The sequence below is a fragment of the Calidris pugnax genome, unplaced genomic scaffold, assembly GCF_001431845.1.
Source record: "Calidris pugnax isolate Ruff unplaced genomic scaffold, ASM143184v1 scaffold44, whole genome shotgun sequence".
Classification (NCBI taxonomy): domain Eukaryota; kingdom Metazoa; phylum Chordata; class Aves; order Charadriiformes; family Scolopacidae; genus Calidris; species Calidris pugnax.
In genome coordinates, this window is record NW_015094506.1 from 14,251,232 (window position 1) to 14,274,646 (window position 23,415).

General features: G+C 36.5%; 1 long non-coding RNA gene across 1 annotated transcript; it reads right to left on the reverse strand.

Moving 5' to 3' along the window:
- Window positions 1-1,740: 1,740 nt before the first annotated feature.
- LOC106901128 lies at window positions 1,741-23,010 on the reverse strand. The gene is made up of 3 exons (XR_001414248.1): window positions 22,672-23,010; window positions 20,302-20,369; window positions 1,741-5,288 (listed from the first exon to the last, which is right to left on the reverse strand). It is a non-coding gene; the product is annotated as an uncharacterized LOC106901128 (long non-coding RNA).
- Between the last annotated feature and the right edge of the window lie 405 nt (window positions 23,011-23,415).

Here is a 23,415-nt window from a genome sequence, read left to right on the forward strand (position 1 = left end):
AGTCACATAAGGAAGCTGAATGAGAAGAGTGAATGAAGAGAAGGATGACTTTAACTGTTAAACAGAGATAGCACCAGCATAATTATTGAACTTCACAGAGGAAAAATATTAAATAGTGATAGCTGAATATTCAGCTGAATTCAACTATAGAATAGTTTTAACAATTCAAAAAATAGCCTATAGTCATATATACATATTAAAATAGTTCTCTTTAACCTGTCAGCAAGATTCTGAAATCTCTATCTAGTTGATCAGATAAAACATTGATTTATTGAGGGATTCCTTAGTTCCTGTGAACTTGCCATTTTTTTCCAACTACTTATGTTGTTTCACAAGCTCTGGTCTAAATTAAAAAGTTATTTTAAGATAGTGCGGTAATACCTTCCTCTTAAACAGGAAGCTGTTGCAAGCCACTGCACTGAAAGAGAAATTTGCATGGTAGGGGAAGTAGGCAAGTTCATGAGCAACAGATTGCATGGGCATGAAGTTAAGTTAGTGTTATTGTTTCTGACAAAATTGCTGTCTCAGACCTAGGTTTTTCAACATGAAATCAAAATGATATTCAAGTGGTAATACTGTCTATATATAAACATAAGTTGGGGTTGTGTTCATTCCTTTCTCTTATAAATTTTTACCCTTCATAGCACGGTTGCAAAAATGAGTTGATCTCAAATTAATATGTCCCTTTGCCTTTCTTACTGAAGTTATTAGGGCATATGGTGTAAATCTCAGCTGCGGAAATGAAAAATAGATTCTTTGGAATGTGTCAGGCAATTCTCTGAAATCAGTGCTGACTTAAATATTTCTGCACCCCTTCAAGTAACTATTTAGTAGTTTAGCTTTGTATTTTTTGGCATGCTCAGTATGTGTTCATGTTTCTTTGTTTTAGTAATACTAAATACTACTGGGACATTAAATGTTCTAGAAGTTACACAGCAAAGCCATCTGTAACACCTGGAATACAGAAACTATAAAATCAGTTTGAGTTTCTGACCATGTACAGTGAAATATTCCTTTCTTCACATTTTCAGCAGAGGTATGTAGAATAGATAATGCTTTGGACAATGAAACCTTTGGCTCCAATTCTCATACCTGGACTGAACTGCTCTGTGATTGTTGGCAACTCACACTTGCTTTGTGGAACAATGAAATCAGAAGTTCTGAATATTGTTTTGACTCAAAAACATAAACCAGTGTAGAAATGCCTAACAATATGTTTCACAATTACCTAAATTTTCTTTAAAATGCTTGACAGGCACATACATAGCATAAATGAGAATTATTTACTTGTTTAATATGCAAGAAAGTGTGTCCCTTATTACTTTTTCACCTGTTCTTTGATCTTTCAGAGCTGTAACTGCTTCTACGTTTGACAGACTTCTTGTTTCTATTGCATCTCCAGCACAGAAGCGTATAATGAGCAAGAGGCTTTGTTATCCTACCTTGAAAGGAAGGATTGGAAATTATAGTGCTTGTATCAGAGATATATAAAGGAATTTGAAGACAGCATATTTCCATGCAAAGGGATGTTTTATTTTCTCTGGAATGTTATTCATCTTATTCAATATATGTTAGCCTCCACAAACCGACAGTTTATATTAAACTATTAAAGCTGGTGAAGCTTTCTGGGCCTAGTCCTTAATCACTTTGCAACATCTTGCTAGTTTGAATAGCTCTTAAATTGAGCATGAGTTACATTTGCTCACTTAAGACTCCTCTAACTCTAAATATGAATGGAATAAGGCCCTATTAATTTGATATTTCATATGTATGTGAAACTCATAAAAAGATAATGAATTCAAAGATTTTTTTTTAGCCAGTATAAAACTCATAATCCTTTCACTCTATGATCCGCTGATTATAGCTCTATGACTTCTTTTCTGTTTTTTCTTTTTTTTTAATCTGCAAGGTAAATTTTGTAGTACGAGAAGAAAAAACCCCACTGTTCCAGTTTCAGGAGCTCAAAGCAAAGCTTCATTAAAGTTGAATGGAGACTTGTGAAGAAAATATGTCAACGATAACTAAAGAAAAAGTCTATGTTATTTCTTAATTATGCTTTGAGGTTTCTCTTCAATTGTTTCCCTTCACTGCTAAACAAAACTACTCCGAGTGAGTGCTGGCATGTTGTAAATGGGCTAGAAGGGGCACACATTAGGTTGTATATTGATGTTTGTTTTTCGTATTTACTATCATCATCTTGGTATGGAAACCTCTCCGAGTAAGAGAAGGGGTGCAGGCCTCTGTGTGTGTGTGTATGAACCTGTGTGTAAACAGAGGCACAGCCTACAACCGCAGACTCACTGCTGGAGGCAGGCGAGTCACAACAATTGCCCCACTCCTGCTCGGTACAATTGCCTGCAGGTTTCATGCCGTGGGTGACTGTGGGCACGCTGATCTTCACACAGGCCGCTGCGCGGCCGTGAGTCATGGGGCAATATGCAAATCAGCCTAAAGTCATGAGGAAGAAAAGTGTGCTGCTTCTCTGATCCAAGGGTGCATGCTTTGTAATTAGGTTATAAGTTCTCTACTGCAAGATTTACTTTATCTGTATTTTCACATGATGCATCCTTCTCCCTTCAACCACCTTTACAATTCATGAAATTCTGCTAAGTAACAGCAATAACAAGAAGGAGGAGGACAGCAGATTCATAATTTCCTTTTGATTGCTCTTCAGTGCTTGAAATAGTTTGAAGTAGATGTCTAAAGAATACATTTCTTGATCCTGAAATTCTGTTACTAAAGGGAAACTTTGTAGTACCCTATACCTGTGTGTATGTAGTAGCTGTATAGCTCATTAGCACCTTTAGTATCTAAATATGTTTCCTAAAAGGGAAAGCTATAAAGTAGAATTTCTATAATGTTAAACTAGTGTCAAAACTTCAGGATGACATGGTGGTTTTTTTTTTTCTAGGCTCAGATTTAAGGCCCTCCCTTTAACCTCCTTAAACCTGTAAATTTAATTCTAGTAACATTTTGGGCATCATTTCTCAACATGCTTTTAGTATCCTGCAGTTAGCAGATCTGAACTTTTTCTGAATTTCATGGACCAAGTTAGAAAAGGGGTTGAACATCAAGATAGGTCTTTGAAAAAGAAACTGTGTAATAAGTAGAGAAAAGAGAATGAAAGAGAGGAGGATGAGACAGGACGAATAGGCATCCATCTGGTTTTCTGCTGGTACTAATGGAGCTCTATTAGAAACCAGTTTATTCTAGCTACCAAAATGCACAGCGCCAGCCAAATATAAACAAACCTTCAGTTACAGAAAGGAGGAGCAAATGGCTAAACTGAATTAATCACTTGGCAGGAGAAAAAAATGTAAAGACAAAAAGCTCTTTCAGCCAGGCTAAGACATGCAGAGGAACATGTGATGTTGGCCTGAACTTTGAACATAATGAAATATTCCTAACAAGTTGTTAAAGCAGGAAAAAGATAATAATCCAAAGCGAAATGAAATATTAATTTAGATGCACTCTGAGATTTTTCATAAAAGTTTAAAATTGCTGGACTTGAGGAGAAGTATTCCACTAAAATAGAGCTTTAATGAAATACATGTTTTAGGTGACAAACTTCAGTGAGTAAATATCGAGTCCACATTACTGCTTTTATCTTTTGCTGATGGTTCTTCTCCTCCCTCTTTAAAAGACACTCTTTCTCTCCATGCTCATTAATACCTGAAAATGTCTTGTATTTTGCCACCTCCATTATAGCAGTGATCGTCTGGTAATGGATTCAATTATCTCCACTTCTTATTGCTACCTAAATGCACAGCCATGGCATAGGGGTTTTTCTCTGCCTCTACATGTGTTTAAGTATCAGTGGGTTTTGGAGGAAAAGAATATACATCTCTGTTTGAAATTTTTGGCCAATAAACACTTTCTGAGTAATGGTTTTTATTCTGTTTTCAGGCTTAATTAGGCCTGATGTAAAACAATTCGTAACCGCTAATGAAGTCTAAGCTTCCCATATTTTTGAAATGGATGGATTTCACTTTTCTGCTTGTGGATTGATATTATTTAAATAAACATTGTTTTGTGAACATTTCTGAGTAGGTAGAACCTTCAAACCAATTTTTTAGTGATTATCTTCTCCCTGCAGGTGTCCTTGTCATGAGGAAATACACCTATATGTTTGAAATCACCTAAGCCAAGAATCAGTTCCTTTCTGGAGTGCACAGGAGAGAAATTCTTTTTCGCAGTCACTTTCAAGGTTTCAAACTGGTTTTGTTCTGTATTAGTACAGCCCAAATTTTCTGAACTTTTCGTATGAAAAAAGCTCCAGCATTCAAATTTATTTCCCATATATTACAATGCAAGATCATAAATTTAAAGCTAGATTCTATTTTAAGTCATTGTGTCATGTTTAGATGAGTTTGGAGTATAGAAGGTCCATTGTGTTCCACACTGCATAAACAAATAAGTTTTCTTGTCCCAAATGATTTGCAGTCTGAAAAACTGAATGAGGGATGAGTGTCTGAGTATCAGACTCAGTACTTAAATATATGACAACATTCACACATACATGCTGGCTTACGATTTACAGCAACAAAAAAAAAATGCAGAATTCAAAGTTTGTTAAATGGAAAACTGATTTTCATTAAAGACTATTTTTTTTTAAATGATTTTACCTTGTTTGCTTTTGAGTGAGTTTATAGCCATATCCAGAGCAGAAATACCAGATTATTTGGAAAAGGAGGCAAAGGAAAGGAAGATCTCGAATAGCTGTCAGTCTGGTAATAACTTTGGGGTGCCAAGATGGGAAATACACAGAAACACAGGAATTGCTTGCCTATCTATGCTATGATCAAAGCACTCCTGAATTTACCTGATCACTGAACAACTGCTATGAGACTTAGGTGAGGAAGGTGACCTTCCTTGGTACCAGGAAGAGGACTTTGTACTTGTTACTGTGGCACTGCAGAATGGGTGTACCCTGCCAGAGCCTTTGTCCAGGATCTTGAACCTGGCAGCTGAAAATAAAATTCTGGACCTCCTGCCTAGTTACCTGAAGTATGATGTATCCAATTTGTTGCTGCTTTTCTACTCCTCCAATACTGTCACTCAAAACAGAGAGTAAGACTAGGCTTTTAGCAGTATCTGGTTCATTGGAGAGTACCAAGGAGACAATCTCCTTTGCCCAGTGTCCATGCTTCCAAGGCCCACCAATCGAGTTGTGGATTGACTTGCTCCATCCCAAAGAGTTGCAGCCCTGAGATACTCCCTCGTTGTCCATTTGTTCAGCATAGGCAGTAGTGGCAGTAGGTCTTTCCACTTCATAACTCAACGGTCATCTTAGAAATAAGACAGAAGAAAAAATGACAGAATTAGGTACTACGAAAAGGTCATCTATTTAAGTTGACATATAAAATGTGTCCTACTCCCCACATCCTGAATACTGAATTTTCATTGAAATTAATTTTCATGATAAAAGCAAGTTCGGAAATTACTGTGGTCAGAAATCTGTGCTCGCTTTAAATAATATATGCATCTGCTTTTTGCTTCTTGGACAATTCAATCATTTAATCAAGTGGTTTTATTTTACTGTCATCAGGGTTTTATCTGAGATGTCACAAAAAGTATATTTTCCCCAATGGGATAAGAGTAGGAGTTCTCTCTATGTTATTATCCTAAAATGATATATCAGCCAAAAAATTTGTTTCTCAGGTAATAAAGCAAGGAATGTGTAGTATCAAAAAAAGGATATATTTTCTCATACCCAGAAATGGTTGAAAGATGAAAAGTAATCTATGTTCATATATTACAGAATATGAGTGCACTTTACTAAAGTGAAAGGAAAGCAATTTTAAAGTACCTCCATAATTCAGAGGCATGGCTCCATTTCAAACTGATAAAAATTGTGCTTTGAAGTAACTTACACGCTTTTGAAAATCATAGCCAGAAGCAAATACCTATTGTCAGGAGAATAGAATTATATCCTAAGGGAAATGATTATAATCTATATACCAAAACATGCCAGAGGAATGTATAACTTTGCTGTTTGTTTCGGACAATTTTACTTCAGATTTCATTTGGCACTGATCCTCATCCCAATAGCTTTCAGGAAGACTTTCTTCTACTCCACAGGAAAAGAAGTGAATAATAAAACAATAAATGGTAAAGTTTATACCTAGTCTCACAAGATGCAGAAAGTAAATAATTTCTGCATATTTGCAAGTTATGACAACATTTTAAACTTGATTTTTGTGTAGCCAGAAGACAACATTTATGGCTTATGACTGGGAAGCTGGCAGGATATCATTCTCCTGATTACATACAACAGATATAATGTCATCCAAAATATATGCCCTAGAAACTGGCATTAGCTGCTCAATTAAGCCAGGAAAATAAAAGATGCAAATATATCAATTAAGTAGATTTTCCTCACGCTGTTTTACCATCACTCTATTTTGACCTGTTTTTAAGTTGTACAAGAAGGCACTCACACAGACACTGAAAGCGTACAGCATTTCTAAACACGCAGAATGAGCAAGGTGCTACTTTACTCTGATGCCCTCCTTCCAGGATCTCTTCATGATCCCCACAGTTATGGGTAGAAAGATGCTCATCCAGAGGGAGACATCGAGTTTCAAATCTGATGCCACCCATGGACTAACTCTCTCCATTGTCCACGCTACTAACCCTCACTGATCTCCTGACCATCGTATGCCTCCACCTGATTTCTGCAGCAAATCCATCTTGAGCTTAGCAACAGCACCTTGTCAGTCCTAGTCTTCACAGACAAGCAATTCAAAGAGTTGTGGGTGTTGGTGCACCTGACAGATGGATATGAATCTGCCTCTCCCTGTCTCTGCCTGTGATATATGGTTTATCTATAGGTGAGTGCATGTATGTATACACACACACACATAGATATCCATGTATATATAGCCAAATGCATTTATACAGGTGTACATATATGTGAACAGTTTATGTATGTACTATTTTATATATATATATGCGAGCTCCAATATAAGTATTATCTGATAAGAACACCTGCCACCAACAAGAGTTAACTTTTGAAGCTGTTTTCACATTAGTCCATCTTTTGTAGGATAATAGATCTCATCACTGCCAGACTTACAATGAGGAGTAAAAAGCAAGGAGTATGATGATGAGTAATATAATCATTAGCCATTTAAGTATCCCAAAGGTACAGTCATACTCTTTCTTTTACCAATCATAAAACAAACAAAGGCTGTTTGCTAAATTAAAACACAACATGCTAGATTACTAACCCATTTCTTTTGATGAATTTGAATTTGAGCCACAGGTGGTTTATTTTATACATAAGCATTTGATAGCAATATTAATGTATTCAAAGGCTTAATTAATTAATAATAAAAATATTAATTAATTCAAAGGCACATACAGTTCATAATTTTCAAAGATACTAAATTTCTAAATGTATTTGTAGAATTATAACCTTTCTTTAAATGTACTCTCAGGATTTTTTTACCAGCCTCTCACATTATGAATTCGCATCTACTAATTTTCCTTTTTGTTTTTCCCTTTATCAGCTAATCTGTGTAAAAACTACAGCTAAATCTTCCACATCAGGCACTCTGCACATAATAGCTATCATCCTTTGGCTGGAGCGAGGTAGTAAGAGCTCTCTCTTTTTTCTTCTTAGAACACAAGCTGTTTTAGTTTGGGTTTCACAGTGGTGCATCCAAATTCATTTACACATTTTTTCCAAGGGATTTAATAGATTCCGTACGCAGGAATTCTCTGATTTGTAATCCTTCTATTTCTCACATCGAAGGACATGATATTGAAAAGATTCCAGTCTTTTATCTCAGATACAAGAGAGGAAATTCTACAGAAGAAACCAAACATAAAATCTTCTAAACCACTGTAAAGAGAAAGTAAGAACACCTGGTTGGTTTTTTTTTTTTTCTAAAATTTCTAAATAAACAAAGCTAAAATGGCTGAAATCACCCTTCCCTCCTCTAACCCCATTTAAGTTTTTAACTGAATAGGCCAAGCCTTCAAGTCTGTACTGCACTGGAACTCAAGCCAAACTCAAACTCCATGAATTAAGGAGCTGGCCTAGTGAATTTATACAACTGACAATTTGCTCTTTTAAATACAAGACTAAATTCTCAGAGACATAAATATTCTACTGGTACAGACAGTAATTAGGCTAAAATAATGAGAGAGATTCAAATTATCCAAGATTTTTAAAGCTTTGTCTTTAAATTTTTGTTTTCAACAATAATCTTTTTTACCTATTAAATGTCTGTAATCTTGTCACGTAAAGCAGTGTTATCATTATCAAAGAGATAAGGAAAATAGAGAAATGCCAATGACTGGAAGATTCTCTCAGTTTGTGAAAATCCCCAAATAAGGACATAATTTCTACTGATGAATAAAAACTGAAATATAAGACATTATGCTTATACAGGAGCATGAATACGTGTACAGATATATTTGAAGAATTAGACTTGCTCAACTAAATCTCCTTCTTCAGCGTAGTCCATTCTTGGCTCTTCCACTAAATGCTGAACTGAGGCCTAGTTGCTACTGCTGCATCATTTTGGGCCGATTCACTAATGAGCACTATATTCATTATGCACACATGAGTCTGGCTGCCAAAATGACACAACACTCAAGTTGCCATCACGAAGTACGGAGCAATCACCATCCTCCCTCCCTGCAGCCTATTAATGAGCTTATTTGTTTAGCAAGAAGCTCTGTTCTCTATTCACCTTTTTTTCCAGCTTTTGACAAATTTATGAAAAGTTGGTGGAAATACATAATCCTCTGTAAAACAACTGGAAAAATACTCAGTTTAATTTAGTAGTATTTATCTGTTGGATAATCTGTAGGATTTATCTATTGGATAAACCTGGCTGTTACTCTCTGCCCCCAATATAAATAAGAATTTCCCATAATTAAAGACTAAAGTTTGATTGTGTGTAATCTGTTTACTTTCATAGGTAAAAGAGAATAATATTATTTGCATGCTTTTTCACTGAGATCCCTTAGGAAATCAATAATATATTTCCATTTTTTATAGCAAAATCCATCCTTTTCATCGATTAAACAATGGTATCAGCAGGACGAAGTAGACAAGGCTTGTTTTGAAGGGTCTTGTGGTCCCCATTTGTCATGTCCACGTAAGACCGTTGCATTTTAAAGATAAGAGAGCAGGAATATCAGCTTTCTAAGTGGTGCTTTCATGTGAATCCCGCATTAATTGTCTCTTTGTATATATTCACAATAGAGTCATTACTTGGGACACACTATTTTTGTTAGCAAAATGTGCATTTGTAAAGAAGCTTTCCGCTTTTTTAATCCTATACTTCACCTGAACAAAGATATGGAGCTTGCCAAACTTTCTCAACCTGTGGGTGAGTTGCTGGATCCTGCAGCTCGAAATGCTGATTCTGCCTCCTGGCTTCCTTAGAGATTTCAGCTCGAAGGGAGCCTGATGCACCAAGCGGCAGCGCTCAAGGGTACCATGCCTGTCTGCCCTGCTCAGGGGTACCATGCCTGTCTGCCCTGCTCAGGGGTACCATGCCTGTCTGCCCTGCTCAGGGGTACCATGCCTGTCTGCCCTGAGGCACACACCGCTGCCGCGCACATTCCTGCCGCCTCCTCTTACTCTGGGGAGTTATTTCTTGCGAGTTCATACCTGCAGCAGAGGGAAGCTTTTGTTCGCATGTACTTACACATTGTCAAGGACAGGGAAACTCTGTTGCCTACCACAGAAATTTTGCTGTTGACTTCACTGAGCGCAGGATCAGTCCCCGCTGTCACAGCCCTGAGCCATGAAAGACGGGCAGTATCATAAGAAAAGCACATTTACAGAGAATTAAACTCATGGTCTACTCACTAGTTAATTTCAGTTCCACAGTATAACACCCCATACTGCTCTCAGGTATACAGTAGCAACCAGGCTAAATCAACAACTCCAGGAAAAAGAACCAACCAAACAAGACCTCCCCAAACTCCAAACCCTGGTCATGCATACCAGCACCTACAAAGTGCACTAGGACCTCTGCTAACTGCATTTAAGGTTTGCTTTTGAGTCACAAGCCTGGTATAGCCGCATGCGTCTCATTTTGAAACTTCTAACTGCACTGTTAGAATGACTCTTCAAAGTCTAGGTATACTTTCATAGAAAATTATCGCCAAAGTAATATAAATTCCTTGATATACCATTTGTCTAGCAGTAAAGGGGAACCAAATTAGAGTGGTCTACAAAGAGATCATCCATCAAGAATATTAGTGTAAATATTGCATATTTTTCTTTCTGTACACAGAAAATAGCCCTTACTATATTTTCAAGCAAATACTAGTTAATGATTTCTAGCATTTGTAAACACATATACAGAAAAATGTGATTTGAAAAAGTTTTATGACCAAGTTGAATCATAGTAGTCTTTATGTGATATCCATATTAATTCAATACATAGAATGCAAAATAATATGTAAATGCAAGTAGTCTACACAGCCAATTTTTCTACATCCTGTTATTTTTAAACAGGCATTTTACATAGTTTAGCAGTAAATTATGTCATTCTAACCTCACCATTTTTAAAATACTTGCTCTTTATAAATTCTCATAATATGGATATGGTCAAAGTGTACAACTAGTGAGCTTGAATCTCAAACTTACATCAAAATATTTGTCATAATGACAATAATTTAAGGACTTGGGATCTCAAGCCTGTACCTACGTAAGGTGCATGGGTGAGGGATGGAATTTTTTCAGCTGCCTCAAAGTCAGGTGCCTGGATTAAGCTAGGTTTTTGTCTTCTTTTCAGCTGCTGGACTAAACAGGTATCCACAGGGCAATTTATCCCATCCCACCAGAGGAATGTAAGTAGCAGTAATGTTGGGCTGGCTGACACTGTGTTAGACAAATCCTGCCTTTGAAGTAATTGTGATACACCCACATATGATGTATTTCCTATAACAAAATACCCACAACACTGAAGAAAGTATCTGATTTTCAAGAGTGAGCTAGCGTTTGATGTTTGAAGGAATTACTGATATTTCTAATTTAAACTAGATCTTAAAGGCACTATTGAAAACCAGTATTTGGTTTTTAATTCACAAATTATAATAAACCATATTGAAGATATATAATATAAAAAACCCACAATGAATATGATTCATTGTAATTCACAAAACTGAAAAAATAACTACTAAAATAAGTAGTTTTTAAAAATACAACTTATCTTCCAATATTACAACTTGTACTCATGTTAGTAGGTAAAAAATTGCGTCTATTTATTTTGAAAAATAATTGTCGAATATGTTACCAATTCTGTTTTCCCTTGTGATGGCATTATGTTAACCCTTTTGTTAAAGTAATAACGTAGTATCCCTTAAAGGAATAAAATACTAAAGCATAAAATAGGCCTTTAAAAATAAAAGCAAGTAGCTGTATCTACTACCTTTCTTCATGAAAACATGAGGGATTGAGTAGTTTTATGGTTTTCCTCACTAAAAAACACCTCTACATTAATCAGTGTTACTACTTAGTAGTCTTTAGAGAGCAACTTCTTGCTAACAGAATAGCTGAAACAAATAGATAAAATCTAAAATCCAAATCCTTTATGTGTGTATTTAACAATACTTGAAGTTTTCCAGTAGTTTAGAGGAAAAAACTGGTGTCTGAATCAAAACTTTATTTTCAGTATTCTCCTTGTAGGCTGATGGAAATAATGAAATAAAAGTAAAATGACTAAAACCAACTTTTGGATAAGTAAACTGGCTTTGACATTATTTACCGCCAAAACCTTTGATTAATTAGTATAATGTAAATCAGTATCTTATTAATTGTGGTTTTGCAACAGCCAGTGTGATTAACATTATGTGAAATACAGGGAAACTGAAAGACAAAGAAGACAAAATGCTTGTCCAAAAGATACACAGAAAAGTGATTAAGCCAATAGTAATACAGAAGGGGTAAAAGATTTTTATTTTTTTTTAAAGTAGCAGCATTCAGGAGGATGGAAGGACTGGGAATTTGCTAGAAACTGCAAAGTAGCTTTGCAGATCAGTAGCAGTAGTGTATCCTCATTTCAACCAAAATAGGAGAGGGTGGCACAGACAAGAGGGAAGGTCATCTCAGTAGTAAAATTTAACCAGATGAAAAGCAAAGAGAGGATGATACATAGGAAACGAGAATGTCTACAAGGCAGAATGATCCTTAGACAGGAGTGGAACAGATTGAGGAAAGTCTGATATTCACTACAACATCAAAAGAGTTGAGTCTTTGTGGTCAGAAATTAAGAATCAGGAGGCCTGCCCATTAGAAGATTCAGACACAATAAAGATTTAAGATACTGACTGTGGACTCAAAAGGATTCAAAGGCAGAAAAAACATTGACGACTCTTCATGTTTGGCCAAAAAACATCTTGATTTCCACTGAAAACCATGAATAAATAGCAGACATGGGTAAAATTCATAAAAGTGTCAGTGAACACAAGAGTGCTGATAGTCCAGCAGTTCTCATAGCAGGAATCTGACCACAAATGGAGTTTTAGGACTTTTGAGCGAGGCAGCAAAGACTCACTTTGATTACTTAAATTGGTATTTGGGGTTATAAACCCTTCAGAAGTGGAGCCCGCAGGCAGCAGTTTTTTGGAAATCCAGATCTATATAATGAGGCTGAACAGAAGATTTAAGGGAGATGTCCAACTTCTGGGAGGTATTTGCGGGAAAAGAACTCTTCTCAGCAGATGGAGTCGATTCTAAGCATGCAAGTAAGCCCGGGTATCTCAGATCAAAGCTGGTCCCTCAGATTTTTTTTTAAAATCTGAGTTTCTCAGATAATCAATCTACTTATACTTAGTGAAGAAGAAGAGAAAAAAATTGATAAATGGAGTGGTAAAAGACAGAGAAAATGAAGAACAGTATTCTAGAAGAAAAAATATGAACAGTGATGACAGTGACAAGAGCACAAGTCAGGGATATAAAACAGAGGAAGATTGCCTAATTCAGCTAGGAAATTGGATGAACTCAAGAAAAAAATAACTAACATATCTTCACATTAATGCAAAAATCTCTGAAATTTAAATGAAATACTTAGAACTGCTGGTGTAAGATATGGAAAAGAGACAAAGTTAAAAATTATGTGTAGTATCCTGGAAGCTGCTGCTTAAAGCTTAAATTAAATCAGAATTGAGCATGAATAAAATATGTTTTAGCTAAAATAATTTTTTGGGGTGGTGGTGGAATGATTTTTTTTTGTTGGTTTTTAATAATGACATACGTCTACCATAAACCTTCAGAGCAGGACACTAATATGAAGAAATAATGTTACTGGCAAGATAAATACTACTGAAGCCTGTGCCATAACAGGAAAAAACTATAGACCGTTTGGAGGGAAAATATTACTATCAACAGCAACTATTCCTAAGCAGGGCATATGATACTTTTTTTTTTAACAAATAATTAATGAAGCAAAAAAAAGGTTAATGTTAACTTGTTTTGGGGGACAGTGAAAGGAGAAAATCAGTTAAAGGTACAGTTGAGCTAGTTCAACTGCATAAATAGAATGCTTAAGTAATTCTGTGACTGAGATTTTTGGTTTTAGAGAGCCAATAGTAACAAGTTAGGAAACCTACTAGGGAAGTTTGTGGACTTACACAATGAGGAAGTAAAGAATATCCTTAAGTAAAATATGCAAAAATTATGAGAGCTTGCTTAAGTCTTCACCAAAATTGGTGGTGCAACTCCTTGTGGCAAACGGAGCTTTACTAATAATGATTAAAATGGAGCAAACCTCAACAATAAAACTCCAATTTCTGTGTAGCTGGAGACACTTAAGGAGGAAATAGACACATCATTTCCATCCCAGAATACCAAAAGTACTATGCCTGATATGTTGTAATACATGTTTTTAAGAATTTTCTTAGCAATTTTTGAAAATTAATAAATTAAAGTCAAGGATTACAAACATGTCTGGAAATAAATATATTTAAGGATAAACAGTGAGACTACTCACTTGACTTCAGCCATACACAGATTTTTCAATCAAATTTGAAAGAAAAGGTAGTCAAAGAAATAAAAATAGGTAAGTTCTGTATGAGTTTACTAATGATAATTCATACATATTGGCTTTGTATTTTTCTTTGATAAACTAGTACTTTAACTGTTGGAAATTTTGTCTGACATTTATTAAGCATTTGATATAATATGGGAAATCACACCTGCACTGTTCTTAACGCTCTTCTATAAACTTCTACAATTTAGCACTGCTGGTGACAGATACTGTTCAGGTGGACCTTTGTTCTGGTCCTATACATAACTGGAAACAACATGTGCTACATCGGTATTGTATTGTGCATGAGATACTTAGTCTTTCACAGGGATGTAATAAATTTCCCCAGGGATAACACTTCAATATTACAGTATTGTAGTAAACTATCCCATGCCTGCTGCTTTTAAGACTCAAGCTAATATCTCTTCATGATGTGCATGACTAATATGCATGAGGATAGCTTTATATTATCTTTCATTGCTCTCAAAGACCTCAGTTTTATACACTCTGCCAAAACAAAGGAAGAAAGAGATAGTGTTACTCTCCATAAATACATGATGATACATAAAACAAAAAGACAGAAGTTTTAAGAACTTTTTGGCACAAGAGCAAATGATGATGAATAGGCTGTGACTGGATTTTCAAAGAAAATCTCTAACCATCGCAGGAGACATGTTCTGGAGAAACTTTTGAACAAGATATAGTGGTGAAATATAAGTAGTTTTAAGGCTGAATATGATAAATTTACACATGAGTTTATACTGTTAGGCTGACCAGAATTCCATGGAACTGGATTTGCTAATTCAAGTTGTCCCCTCCATTCTTTTCCTCCTGTGAATGAAATACACATCTTGGTCCTCACCCTCTGACCTTAATTGAAGGCCAACAACTAAATTCTAATTCTGTGAATATCCTGTAAACTTGCATTTCCTCAGATTTGCCTTATGATTGTAATGTATTAAAATGAAATTATTTCAAATGAATTGCTTGTGTCTTTTCACAGGAGGATCAAGTGGTGGTTGATTTATAAGGTATTCAGCTTGAGGCATATGGAATACATGAGTCCCTTACACCACAGATTTTTAAGAAAATTCTGTGCAGGAGTAAAAAAGTAATTTCCACCCTTGTCTATCAATAACTAAGTATGAAACAGCATGTATAAGACATGGGCAAAATCTAACGTGGATTTCATACTATTATGAAATAATCCAGTAATTACGCTGCAAGCAGAGAATTGCTGCTTCTGTGGGCAGCAATGACCAACAGGATTACAGACATGAGTGGAGCCATTGCTCCTTGCCAGTTCTGAGATTAAGAAACATATTAAGAAATTTAGAAATGTGATTTTCTCAGCCCAGAAGCCTGTGATCTGAAGTCGTACATTAAAATATATAGTTCAACCGCTTTGCTTTGAAAACTCACTGAGACAACCAACATAGCCACAGATATTTTGCAACTTTTCTTTAAACCACAGTTTTGTTTATGCAATGTACAGATTAACATAGACTTAGCCTATGTTATCCTAGACCCATGAATTTTGGAATACATTTTAGTGACGTTAGGATTTCATTCTGGCTCACCTCATTGCAAGATGACAAAAACTACTCAAGCAGAGCAAAAGTATAGATCTAAAATAGTCCACCTAACTCAAATGTAAGAAACAATTCTGAGTATCATGTGCAGTTTCAGGCAAGAGTTGAACAAAAATAACATTCAGAACTGAGTTCTCACCATAATACTCAAAATGTGGTATATAGTTTAGTTCTACAAGCAAAAGTAACTTTGAGAGGGCCTTAAAAAAACCAAACAAACTTCCTGCCATTTTGTCACTTCATGTAAGACATATAGATCACTAGGTTTGCGTGGCAACCAAGGGCATGAACTCTGCCAAGTGATGATGAAGCGAAGATGTTTAATGTTTTATTTTTACAGCATATATAGTTTCTCTCTTTTGATCATGCGCCGTGCTCTCTACACAGACAGGCTGTGGGGCCTGTCCACGCGCCGTTGTGAGCAATACAATTGGCTACGTTGAAGTGTTCATGCGCCTATGTTATCCAAACATTTATTATCTGTTATTTTCCTCACTAGATTTCATACCACACAAATAATACCATATCAAGACATTGTTTTACTATTCTCAAGGCTTCCTTCCCATCACTGCAAGAACACCTGCCGAGCTCTCACTCAGCAGCGCGTCTCCACAATTCCTCACTCCCCACAGGCTTGACTGTGCTCAAATGTATATCGGACAATTATTTGATGCTTATGTGTGCATGGCCTGAAAGATAATATTAATGGTTTATATTAACTTAGTTTTAAATTTGTTAAAGCTGAATATTCAAGCTGAAATAGCAAGGTGAAAGCATTAGACTTTTATTTAAACATTTAATTTTTTGAATGCTGTGTTGCAACACAAATCTACACAGATTTCTGTTGTAAAGAAAAGTACTGGCCTTTTCATTTTCAAAGTAATTATTGTCTTAGCCCATCCCTAGGAATGACACCCATGACTGTGACATCTTTCTTCTTCTGTTTGCCCAAGCAGAGGATCTGTTCTTTTCCCCATGTCCTGGATGGCCACGTAGAACACTCTGTACAAATGCACATTTACTTGCCTAAATGCATTTAAAAATCTCTTGTGCATGGTTTGCAATTTAACATCCTATGCTATTTATTCCTTGCTGTCACAAAAATTAATTTATCATTGATTCAATCTGTAAAAGAGTCTTCTGGGGATTTCTGAAAATACCCCCCCTTCTTTTGTCTGAATATTACATTCCATTATTTACGTGATATTCTGAATTACAGTAATTGAGATAATAGTCCCTACGTGCTGCATTTTGTCATAAAAGTATTAGTTTATTTAAAAAATACATCCCCAAGAATTTTCTGGAAAATGTGTCATCTCAGACACAACACATCATGAGAGGAAACTATTTTTTATTCATGCACAGTTTTGAGCTGCTACAACCATTTTCTTCTAGTCTCGGTGAGTTTTGGATGTAACTGAGTTTTGAAGTTCAGAAAGTACTTCTTCTGGGTATGATTTTATTGGTATTATCTTAAGATTTTATGGCAAGCATATCAGTCTTCTGAAATTAGAGAATATAATTTCTCAGATTCTCAAAATGTCTTGTACAGATGAACATAACTCATGGAATCATTCCTTAATAAGCAGTACATTATGTATTATTTTCAAAAACAAAATTCATACACCTACACTTCACATGATACTTTGTATCTATGTGAACAATATTTTGAATATTATTTCTTTCTTCTCTGAATAAAATAAGGTACTTATTTAATTTATTCTGCTGAAGAAATGACGGTCAATGCATTGTTCCATTAACTATACCTAAACCTTCAATTTAGTGAAATTTAAATTTTAAATAAGCATTCCGAAACCTAACTAGCCAAATCCTCGATTTACAGTGTTCCTGGAACTGAATAATCTCTGGACACATCTAAGACTTTGATTTTCCCCACACTGAGGAGAATGAGGTACCTGCCTAAATGTCTCTGGAACACAGAACCAGGTACAACCAGTCAGCAAACCCATGCTCACTATGTCCAAAGGGATAATTCATGTCCCAAGGGATAAGGGAAAATCTCCTTCAGAATCCTGACCAGACACCAGCTTCTAAGAGCAGCCGGCATGTTGTTGCAATAAGAAGTCACGGTGACTTGTCAGTCATTCTGTCCCATTCAGCTTAAGTTCCTTAACATGTTCATTTTAACAAAATCATTGAAAATTGGCAACTTATATAAAACATTTTTACTTTTTTTTTTTTATTTAATCCTTCTGCTACTGTTGGAGACAAAGTGTATTTTTAATTCCATGAATAGACCACCAGAGTTGCTAACCAAACAGGCTACATTTAAATAAAAGTTTTAAGTTGAAAACGGTCAGAAGTGATTTATAATTATTTGATCATGAGGCTTTTTGAAAAATATAAAAAAACCCAGGAATGATAGCTTCTTGAAAATTGTAGTTGAGACTTCAATGTATATGTTACAGAGTTCACATTTTAGCTTTGTCCAGGCTTTCTTCCAGAGTTTTGCAGTTGTGGCTAATGTTTGCATAGCCTATTTTATTTTTCCAGTTGCTGTGCATTTGCTGGGGGCTTTCTTAGCTCCTTAGCCTTAGCCTCATTCTCAACCCACACAATCATATCATTTTAAAATTTTGGTGTCTTGAAATTTGATTTGTACAGACATAAATTCTGGTAGTTATTATATCTGTTGTTTTATATTCCAGAAAATAAGATGCAGCTGGGTGGCTGCTAGCTTTCTATATTGCTGTCATTAACCTAATTTTGGTGATTGTCAAAGATACAGAGAATGACTCCATTATGAGAATGGTATCTTCATTTTCCACATTTTCACAAATAGTATAATTACCTATTTTAGATATTAACTGTTAAAATATGACTTTATATATGAGTATTCTGCTTGCTTTGGATTCTAACTTAATATATTTTTTACCTGTAACAAACCTTGTGGTGCTCTGGACATCTGTAATTTGCATACCATTCCAACGTTACGTTTTATCACTCAATAAGATGCCCCTGTTTCACATTTGGAAGTATCTACGATAATTTTTTTCTTCAATAGGTGACAGAATGGCACATTTATTTTGGACAGATTTCTACAATAGCTCACACCTTCCAGGATTTCATTTCTCATTCCCTTCCAGAATGAAGCACGCTGCAAACTCTTAGATCAGCTGCCAGTTACCTAAATATATATATTTAAGGGACAAAGCCTGAAGGCAAGATTTCGCTTTGAAAACACTCCTTTCTCAGCGTGATACACACAGCAATGATGGCAAGAATAACATCAGCCACTGACTTGCTCTCTTATATTCATGTGGCAAGGTCACACAAGACCACAGCTGAGAGATTATTAGCATACTGCAATTATATGCAACAGTCAACGGCTATGACCACCTTCTCCTGCAGTGCCCTTCTAGAGCTACAAAAATCCTATGCACTGAAACCTTCATGCACTTTCCATCCAAAAACAGAGAAAGTGAGGGTGAGTATGAGTTTAGTAGCTAATCCCAGATACCTCCTTGCCCTGCCACTATGGTCGAATAGTTGAATCGCGGGATTTTTCAACTGGTTTTTCATCTTATGTCACCTAGTTGTTAGTAATGTCTGTGTGAAATTGTAAAAATGTTTCAATGATCTTCTCAAAAGACTCTCAAATACTGCAATGAAATTATACACAGTGTAACAGACAACCCACATTTTTGAAAACATGGCAACAGAAGTGTCCTTTGATAAAGCCAAATCTCCTATATCTGTTAATATTTTAGAAAATATTTAGAGATATGTAAAATACTGAAGAAGTATAGCCAGGACTCCATCATTACTGCAACACGAAGGAGCAACTACTGTGGCTTAAAACTGCTCACAGTAGTTAGCAATACCTCAACAGCTCACTTACTACATAGCCATTGCATGGTATTTCTAAAATTACAGTGGCTTCTCACCTGATCCAAGACATGCTAATGTGGTGGTCGTAGCACATCATTCATGAACGAATCACATTGAAGTCTACAGTATTTTTTGTAGATTTGGTAAGAACACTTAGGAATACAAATATTATGCTCATTTGTTTGTCCAAGGTAGTCTGCTTGTGTCATAAGGTTGTTCTACATTGAGAAGCACTGTAGGCTAAGACTCAAATGTCATCCTGCCTGAAACTTTCACATTTTGGAAAGATCAGTTAAGTCAGATAAAACTCCAAGATTGTTCACTATCTTCCACACAGCATGTCCCATTAATGCACTAGGAAATGTGATCACAATCATTTGCACTTATTTTAAGAAGCTGAAAAGCTATTCAGTTGTCCAGAACTGGAGTTTCAGAACTAGCGAGGATTTCTGTCTGGAGTAACTGCAAACCTGCCACACACATACAGACAGACAAAATGATGAGCAGGTTTGAAGAGTGAGTGGAGGGGTGCTAAAAACTTGGGCTGGGGGTTAATTTGAACTAAGTTAAATGCTGAAACGAAAAATATAAATGGCAACCCAACGTGGAAAACCTAAATCTATTTTGACAGCACACTATCAAGTGATGCTGTCTAAAACTGAGGTTGGCATTGACAATAGGCATTGACAAATTATATTAAAAGTCAAGCGTATTTTCTTCAACTGCTAACAGAGTTTGAAACTAACACAGGATCAAAATTCAGGCTGAGCATGATCCTTAGAACAATCACCATGCTGTTTAAGCACAAAACTAGATTTGCTATTGACAACCTGCTATATATTGACAACTTGCTATACCTGACTTTTTGAGGTTTTTTGTGTATAGCATCCACATGCTTACTGTGCCTCAAATCCAAGTTTAAAATCTGTAAAAAAAAAAAAAAAAAGTATTTGTGTAAAGCAATCGTCCAGAGACTTAGGTCATCATAATACAGATGTAGCAGATTGGTCAAATAGCTATAGTTGATAATTACTGATGCAACTTAAAATCCACAGTATTTTGAATTGCAATAGCTTAAACTAAAATTTAGTGCAGAGCTAATGCCAAGACAAAGACAGAACATTAACAATATTGACAAATTCAAAAGGTGCAAGATATGCAATATTATCTAATTTCACATTTAACCACCATGTGAAAAAGTGTCATTTATATACACTGAGAATATTAACAATACTTGCATACAAGAGGCCCATTTAACAAGAAACTGTTGGTTTTTTGTTGAGGCAACAGATTTTATGGAGAATTCCAAACACTAAATGGTTCTGTCCTGGAAGTTCAAGTGCTGGACTATGAACCTGAGAATGATTTTTAACCAGTAATAATGACATTCACTTACCACTGTTCCCATTCAAATTTACTGGTGTACACTGACTCATATTTATTCCTATTTTGGTATGTGCTTGGCTACTTCATTCTAGTTACAGGAATGTTATTCCTAAATTTCGCCTATTACTGAATGGCACACCATCTATCTAAAGAATACAAATAGTTCAGGGCAGAAGGTAGTTTTAAAGAACTTACACTATTAACTCAGATTGCAGTTATTCAAAAGTTAGAAGAGGTGTAAAAGTATTTTTTATTCATTGGCTTATTTCATATGTTTACTTCCAACAAAACTATAGAAAGAGGTATTATATTTAAAATCTCTATGCAAGCAACAAGATGCTAAAACCTAGCAGAAAAATAAAATTGGCATAACTGCTACCTAAAACATTCTCTTCCAAATAGTGTACACTCATTTTTCTCAGCTTGTATATTTTTTTTTATCTAAAGTTTTGACAAGGCAGAGGTTTTCCACATCAGCATCTCAGCTTTGCTTTAGGGTAATGTTTTTTCTCATGCTGGCATTTCTTGCTTTTCACTTAGCTTGTTTCTCTCTGTCCTCAAATCTCCTGAGTCACAAGCACAGATATGCTGAGAGTCTCACCAGCAAATGAGGCTTTCTCTGCCTGTGTGTAGGCCCATAACTCTGCTTAGAGAATGATAAGTTCCCCTCCAACGTAGCTCAATCTTAAAACAGCTAAACCGCAAACCTTGTGTCCACCAGTGGTTTCTTGTGTTTAAAATAAATAGCAAAAATTAGTAAGCCTTTCTTGTATCATATTTTTGTCATTTGCACCCAGAAGCAAAAGGGAAATCCTACACTGGAAGTGGAATTGCTTCTACAGTTTTGAAGCTGGAAACATCTGCACTTTGAAAATTAAACCAATGTGGAATTTAAAGACGGTTGTTTTAAGTTCCAATAAACTTAATAAAAAAGATTTCAGAGGTGATTACAAGCACTCGAGTAAAATATACCCTGTTTACAAGAGCTGCAGTAAATCCTAGGCCTATCCTAGTCCATCTATTCTGAATGTAGATTGCTAGTTTGCAGAAAGTCTGAAGAAAAGGAAAATATTGCTACGGAATGGTTACCGATGTGGGATTTTACATGGTACTTGAGGAACTGCAAATTCCTCAAGGGATTATAAGAAGATGTAAATATCTGATGATATCTTTGGTGGACATTGAAAGCTGGATGGTACCTTTCCTATGGTAAAATTAGAGGCATCAAATGATTGAGAACATGATTACAGATCTAAGCTCATCATTAACTGTACGCAGAATTCAAAGGGATCCAGGAATGACCTTTTCCTGTTTCAATTAAGTATTCAGTCATGTGATAACATTATTAGTTAATTTACTAAATAAAAGCATCACTCATGATATCCGGCAGCAGAAAGTGTAAATTCTTCCTCTTCTTAGTACTTAGCCTAAAAAAAGTTTAGTTCCCAACTAGGGAAGGTAAGTTCATTTTTACTGAGTTGCAAATAGTATTCAATCACTAGATGCAAAATCTATTGTTTATGGGATCGTTTTTACACATAATTGGAAAACATTATGGAAATTATTAGTTAAGCATACCACCAACAATAATGAGACATTCCCAATACAAATTGCTTTTGATAAATAGAAATAGTTTGCATCACAGCTTTCTCAGAAGTATGAGGGAAACGCGAATCAGCTAGGCAGGGTAACTTCATACCTCTGCTGATAAATCTCTCCTTGATTCATGCGGTGTAAGAAAGTTGGATATTTTTATTCAGCATGTGCTAAGATTGAAGTTGTTGCAAGTTACGCACAGAGTGAAAATTCAACCAGTTCACTTTCCATTCCACGGTGCCTACCTTCACCAAGGCCGCTGTGCCTTCCCCGCCTGCCTGCCGTGCCTTTGTACTGCTCACTTCCTCATCTTCACCTCAAGCCTTCCTTTCTACCCAGAATCGATCTGCTTTCTTTTTTCTAAAGAAAAACGCAAGCAGAGAAGAAAAAAACCAAACAACTGGTAGAAGGTCAGTGGACGGAATGAAAGGAAGTATAGGGCGGGGTGAAACATCATTTTCATACTGCTGCAGCAGCAAAAGTCTGGGCTCCAAGACCCATCCACCATCACCACCAGTACTGGTTGGTGCCTTCCATCCTCCTCCAGGTGCCTCCCTCCATCCTTCCAGCCTTCAGGCCGGCTCCTGCCAGGGGGGCCATCCCTCGTCCCCTCCAGCGCGCAGGTGTCCCCCCTGCTCCTCACCGACCCCTCACTCCCGCTCACCCCCTTCTTGTAGAAAACCTCCATGTTCTCCAAGGACGCTCACACTCATGCTCCCCGCCTCTCGGCACCCCAGGAGGCCACCTCCCCGCCCGCGCCCCGACACCCCGCCAACAAGGAGCCAAGGGCCGCGGCAGGCGGGACCCGGTGACCCTCACGCATCCATGCGGGAGGCGGCAGGGGACGGGGCACCCGCGGTGCCGGAGCGCGGCCGCAGGGCTTTTGGCGCGGCGGCGGGCCTCTCCCTCCTCCTCCTCCTCCCCCCACAGCCGCCTCTGCCTCCTCCCCGCCCGGGAGGATGCTGCTGCAGGCGGGGCGGTGGGGAGGG